The 7,053-nt window shown below is 24.9% G+C and overlaps 1 long non-coding RNA gene across 1 annotated transcript; it reads left to right on the top strand.

The window, feature by feature from the left end:
- The first annotated feature begins 4,306 nt into the window (after positions 1–4,306).
- LOC127276956 (uncharacterized) lies at positions 4,307–4,715 on the top strand. The gene is made up of 2 exons (XR_007842289.1): positions 4,307–4,373; positions 4,578–4,715. It is a non-coding gene; the product is annotated as an uncharacterized LOC127276956 (long non-coding RNA).
- Positions 4,716–7,053: the final 2,338 nt, after the last annotated feature.

The following is a 7,053-nucleotide window of genomic DNA, read 5'->3' as shown; positions in this document are numbered from 1 at the left end:
ATATTACATAAAAGGGTTAAAAAGACAATTTAACCTATATGTTTTTAAAAGGTATTTAAGAATCTTTTTCGAATGGTGCATTTTTATAAATTCCAAATGTACACTTTTTTTAAATCAAAAATATTTTTTTAAAAAAAGATAATACTTTTTTACCTCTTAAAAAAATTTAAGATGTGTACTTGTAATAATTAAATTAAAAAATGTCACTTTTTATTGTTTTCGAGATATTAATTAATTAATGTTAATAAAAAATAAAATATTCTATAAACAGTGTTTTATTTAGGAATTCTCTAATTAATGTCAATATGAATTTTATTAATTTAAATCGGTTCTATCAAAAATAAAGTAATTAAATGACATAAAATTCCTAAGATGTTTAAATTTTTTAAAATTATTATATATTCAGAAAAGTTACATTTTTTGAAAAAATTATATATTAAGATGTAAATTTAAAACATGAAATTTGTTGTACATTCAGAAAGGTTAAAAAAAATTTTAAACAGAGATTTTTATTGGTAAAAAAATAAACATTTATTCGCACCATTCATCGATGATTTTTGACATTTGACTTATATGTTTCTCTTTCTGGAATAAATGTACTTCAAAATTTGAATTTCATATATTTGAACAAAAAGTGCAATAATGTTTAACATTTAAATTCATTTTTAAAAATAATAAAATTTCAGTCTTTGATAAAAAAAGAATTTTCGGTTGTATAAATATTCTGTAATATATAAGAAAATTGGTTTAATAAAAATTCTGCAAAATAATAATTCGAACATATAAAATTCGGCTCAATGAAAATTATATCAAATGAAAATTTTAACAATTGATTTTTAGAACTTATTCATGCGTCTCGATAAAACCATACTATCTTGTAGGAAATAAATAGCTCATATTTTTTTCTTTGATTTTGTCATAAAAAATAAATACTTTAAATAATAAATAAAAAACCAAAAAAAAATTGTTTCACAAATTTCATTAAGTTTTAAAACATAAATTATCGTATCTCTTACAATTATTAACAGATTTGATTAAAACTTAGTGTACATACGCACTTCGTACTGTTGAGTAATTTTTTAATATAAATAGAGGCCTGTCGGAAATCACGTTTTCTTACATTAAGCGACAAAAGTGTCTGTAGAGAAGTTTACATTTCAGACGATTTCCAGTGAGCCATTCTTTTCTTATTGTATAAGCAAGTTTTTGGGAAAAAATAATATATAATTAGTTATTTATTAAATATATTTTTTTTCGTGTACATTTGTTAAAATAAATGTACAGAGCCAGGAAAATTTTCAATTATTTGGCTTCAAATTATTTTTAAAAATCTTCCTTATATTGTAATAAACAAATGTATCACTGGAAGTTCACTTAAATGTAAACTTTCCTACTGACATTTTTCTTGATGAATTCAATTTTTTATTACATTATTGTCTTCAGTAGATTCAATTGCGTGCCTATACGAAGTTTCAATTAAATTCCTTGACAATTGTAAAAAATACGATTTTTTAAATGTTTAAAAACTGAATAAAATTTGTGAATCAAAATATTCGTTTTTTTAAAACTGAAATCAATTTCAGTATTTATAAATTGTAAGGTTAAGGGAGGACTTTTTATTTCTTCTGTTGTAATGTAAAAAATAATAAAATATAATATTTTTGTTGGAAACTTAGGAATGTATCTTTCCATCAAATAAAAATTTACTTTATTCCACTTAATATCATCGGGAAAAATTCTTTCAAATGTGCTTTTTAAGGGAACTCACATTTTGGGATCCCCCCTTAAAGATTAAGTAAAATAAGTAAGAGTCTTCAATCGTGAAATCATTTTTGGAAAAGGATAATTTATTTTTTCATAAAAAATACGACAAATAAGATTTTATTATTAAATTATTAAATGTATTTTATTACAAAATCTATGGTTTTTTTTTGTTAATGCAGGGTTGTTTAAACAATGTTATGTTTGAATATTTATTTAATTAATTATTAGTTGTTTATTTTCAGTATTGATATTGTACATTATTGAAATAATTTTATTAATTTCGTTATTAAGAACTGAAACTATGTATAAAAATTATTTATTTAAATTACTTATAAATGAAAAATGATTACTTTACAATAGTTACTTGCATTTATAACCACTTCAAGGTTGTGAACACTAAAAATCAGATGGATATTATTTAAGAAATGTAAAAAAGGACAAATCATATTTTAAAGTGAAAAATTCTCACTGAAAATTATATACGAGTAACCTCTACAAATTAATATTTAGATCAAAACTAATGAAAATATTTATTTATTTTATTTAGTTACACATAGTCACGTTTTCCAGAAGTACTATAAATGGTCAATGTAAATACAAACAAATTAATTTTTTAATAACTCTGCACAAATAAATTTTACACACCAACAAATACTAAGTATATAACTATTTTTTGTAATTCTACAAATAAAAATGGTCACTTTTTTCATTGTGGATTATTTTGAAAATTACACACAATTAAACTCAACACGAGAAAATTCATCATTATTGTATTTTACTGTTGTAACAATAAACAACAATTGGGTAGAAATTTCGCGTGTTGAGTTTAAATTGTGTAGAATTTTCAAAATAATCCGAAATGAAAAGATGATAATTTTTGAGTAGAATTTAATTGATTACTTAAAAAATTTGACTACTTATTAGAATTTGAGATTCTTTCGATTATTGGAAGCAATAAATGAAACACCAAATTATTTATTCGGCAACGTTTCGGTGTCTTGGTTTGACACCATCATCAGGCCACTTGTTCAATTAAAATTAAAGTTATTTGGTTACATTAGTAATAAGTCTAAAATTTTTTCGTCTAAAAATTAAATTCGAAGAGACGATGTCATTCATCGTAAAGCAAAATAAAAACTGACTGATGATGGTGTCAAACCAAGACACCGAAACGTTGCCGAATAAATAATTTGGTGTTTCATTTATTGCTTCCAATAATCGAAAGAATCTCAAATTCTAATATAAAATAATGGAAGGAAAAAACATTTAACATTGACTACTTATTATTTTTTGTAGCTGTGTAGGAGTTTCCGATACTTAACTTTGTAGAATATATATGTTTTTATTTTGTTAAAAATTGTTTGCGTACAATTAACAGTTTGCATTTTCTTGTGTAGAAATTTTTTGTATAGGATTAATACCGCCACAATTAAATTTTAACTTTTATTTTTATTACATTCAAGATTTATGGAGAGGGAAACATCAATGAAAAGTCACTGTTTATTTTAAAATTACTTATAAATAGAAATTAAATTTGATTATATAGTACACTGAAAAAAATTTATTTTAATTAAATATACTTTTTTTAGTTAACAAACGTAAATTATACAATTAAAAGTTTACTTAAATCAAATAAACTTTTTTTAGTCAAGCAACGTAAATTCTGTGGTTGAAAGGCATAACAGCACAACTGCATTTGTCACGATTTTAAGAAAAATGAGTTTTAATATTCATTTAGCGTGTCATTATTTAATGTATTTTTAAAATACGTTTATCACATTTTATAAAACGCACGAATTCATATGAAATTTAATATATTCTTAGTCAAATTGAAAGTTTTTTTGCAGTTATGTGTTTATGCTGTTCAAGTTTGAATATGTAACCAACTTCACTCTATTTTTCATGTCATAATAAATTGTTAAAATGGATTTAATAGCGACGTACGAATCTGAGTCTGAAACAAATATATCTGAAGGAGATGATTATAATGAAGGCAAAAGAATAAAATTATTATTTATGTTTATTGTATCTATGAAAAAAATCAAACGAATATTTTTTAAAAATAGGTTATAAAATTGGTTAGGTTTTACGTTTACATTTCCGTAATTTCTTAAATTTAATATTTTTTGTGAAGATATCGAGAAGAATGAAGATAACTGTGATTCAAAAGAATTAATGAAAAGAGAAAATCGAAAAATTAGTCAAACTAATAAAAAATTTTATTTTTTCTGAAATTCCTTATTATAAGATAAAAATAAATAATAAATAAATAAATAATATTTTTATTTTAAAATATTACTTTAATTTTGTAGATTACGTCAATTGTTTTTTTATTCTGAATGCAGTTATGCGCTTATGCCTATCGCCTATTGCCAAAAGTGCAGTTATGCGATTAGGTTATTCATCATTTTCTACTTAAATAGTTACATAAATGATTTTTCAACTATGAATCTTTGGAAAGCATTACTAAATGTACTAGAATCTGGTGTTATCTCAAATTTGATAAAAATGTCAGTTATGCTGTTATGCCTTTCAACCACAGAATTATACAATTAAAAACAATTTTTCAAAATTACTTTAATATTGAAGAACACCTCCATGAAGTTGGCGTCGACGCTCAGCGTCGAAATTTATTTTTCACGGGACCAAAAATATCAAATGATTTTTAAAAAGATTTTGGGACCACATAATATCTTGAAAAGTATTTCTCAAGGCATTATTTGGATTGAAAATCTTAAAAAAATATAATTTGATACTTTTGGTCCTGTGAAAAACAATTTTCGGCGCTGAGCGTCGACGCCAACTTCATGGAGGTCGAAGAACAACATTTTTAAAAAACTTGACAATATTTTAGTATTATTTATAAAGGTACAATAAGCGGTCATTCACAAGCTACGTCATACGTTATGTTGTATCTATGTTGGATTACTCGCCGCATAAACATTACGTTTTTGTACATTGAAATAGAATTTTTTTCACAGTTTATCATAGGTAGCTTTACTCCCCCTACCCACTAGAAGTGTAACGTAGTTTGCAAATAATTCCCTAATTGTAAAATCATTTGCATTAGTACTTAAAAGTAAATGGAAAAAGGGAACTAAGTTTCCTAAAGCCATAAAATCAAATGAAATTGAGTACTTTAACCCTTTGAGGACGAAATGTTTTCATAAAAAACACGATTTTTGGTTTTTAAATAAGTTTTTCAGCGAAATTAATTAAGGTTTTTTCTCTAAACTGGAGTTTGGAATTGGAAATATATTAGACTAAATAAAAAACGTTCGTTCAATATTCAGTTTTAAAAATCAAGGAACTCATGCACGAGATAACAAGAAAAGTTCATATTGCCTGATTGCAACACGGGTCCTCAAAAGGTTAAAAGTAAATATAAATAAATTGTCAATTTTGCAACAATTTTGGCACCCAAAAATTTAAAAACTGTCACGTTCTATATTGGTTAAATTGACTGATTTTTATTTTTGTAAAAGGAAAAAGTTCAAGTTGATATTTGAAATTTTAAAAAAAGTTAAAAAATGACTTCATTTATCTCTTGTGGTATTAACTAGAAAATTATTAATTACATTTAAAAAGTCTCATTTTTTATTAATTTTTTATGTTTTCCAAATCTGTCGTGTGTCTACGAAATGCATTAAATTTTCAATTAATTTTATTTGAAAAAAATTGAATCTACATGCAATTCATTTAATTTGTGAGATACTATGGGTTAGCGAGAATTGAATGAAAAATAAATAAAAAATAATATAAATGTATTGGTAAAAACAGTAAATGATAATATAATAAATTAAATTAATAAAAAGAGTGTGTAGAACATAAATTATTAACAATTAAAATGTCTTCTATTCCTATAAATAATTTTTCTAAGATAAATTATTGATGCTGATGGAAAAAATTAATTATATATCTTATAAGAAAATAATGGTTAAATGTAAATAAATATTTTTTTACTTTAAACAGTAATACAATTTATATTTGTTGTTTCCTTTTCAGTGTAGCGTTCCAAAAAAAAGTGAAATAGGGTTGATTGTGCAATTTGAAAGCGAAGAGTCCTAGAAGAGTCCGTCCTTGTTTTGTAACCTACAAGTAACACTACCCAATTGTTACTCAACGATTGAGATCGGACTATGGGCATTTTGCACAGAATCGAAAAACATTTGACACGTGTATTTTTATTTTGGCAGACATGATGCTTCAAGGGTTGAAAATGAGGATTGAAATATTTGGATTTTTTATTACCACATATACAATAAAAATCACTATTACACAACAACACCATGAAAAAATCCTGAGTTGGACCTTTATCCTAAACCTTTATCATAAAATTCTAACGACTTTAAAAAACTCGTGCGGCATATTGCATCCGACATTTTAAATTTTAAAAATTGGACTTTAAATTCGTAATCAACGACCCCAAAAACCCCTAGATAATAAATTTCATTAAAATCTAACAATTTTTAAAAATTCGTCCGCCATATTGGATCCGCCATTATGTTCTTTAAAAATTTTAATTTTACCATATTGGATTTAAAGTTTTTAACTTCAGATTCGTAATCAGGGACCAAAAAAACATCCAGATACTAATGTAAAACCATTAAACTTTAAAAACATTCCGCTTACCCTTGAAATCCGACATGTTTTTTGAGGTTAGAAAAAACTGCTGACGTGATGGAACAAATCTGACTCCTGATTCGTGTTCAGCGTATCAAAATACATAGGATAAAGGTCCAACTCGGGATTTTTTCATGGTGTTGTTGTGTAATAGTGATTTTTATTGTATATGTGGTAATAAAAAATCCAAATATTTCAATCCTCATTTTCAACCCTTGAAGCATCATGTCTGCCAAAATAAAAATACACGTGTCAAATGTTTTTCGATTCTGTGCAAAATGACCATAGTCCGATCTTAATCGTTGAGTACACAGAAAAACCACTGGCTATATTTTGTTTCAGGGAAAAAAATCACAAGCTAAAAGTTCGCTCCATGTGAGATAATTTTTACCTTAATTTTAGGGGAAAAAATTTCGTCTGCTATCAAACCATCAGAATTGTAACTTCACATTCTGATTGGTCTGCCTAAATAGCAGAACCAAGCTAAAATTAACGCGCGAATCTTCAAAATTGAAAGAAACATCCAATATTCTGCTTTTCTATTTATATTACAAAAAACCAGTAAATATTAAAGCTAATTAAAAAATAATTAAAAGTAACGAGAAACATTATTAAAATTTTTTAAAGAATTATCGCTTGATGTAAAAATTGATAATTATTCAACCT

The sequence above is a fragment of the Leptopilina boulardi genome, unplaced genomic scaffold, assembly GCF_019393585.1.
Source record: "Leptopilina boulardi isolate dan_hultmark-lab unplaced genomic scaffold, ZJU_Lbou_2.1 LbouV2_162, whole genome shotgun sequence".
Lineage (NCBI taxonomy): Eukaryota > Metazoa > Arthropoda > Insecta > Hymenoptera > Figitidae > Leptopilina > Leptopilina boulardi.
Note: the sequence above shows the minus strand (reverse complement) of the source record. Positions and strands in the feature narration are given on the sequence as shown.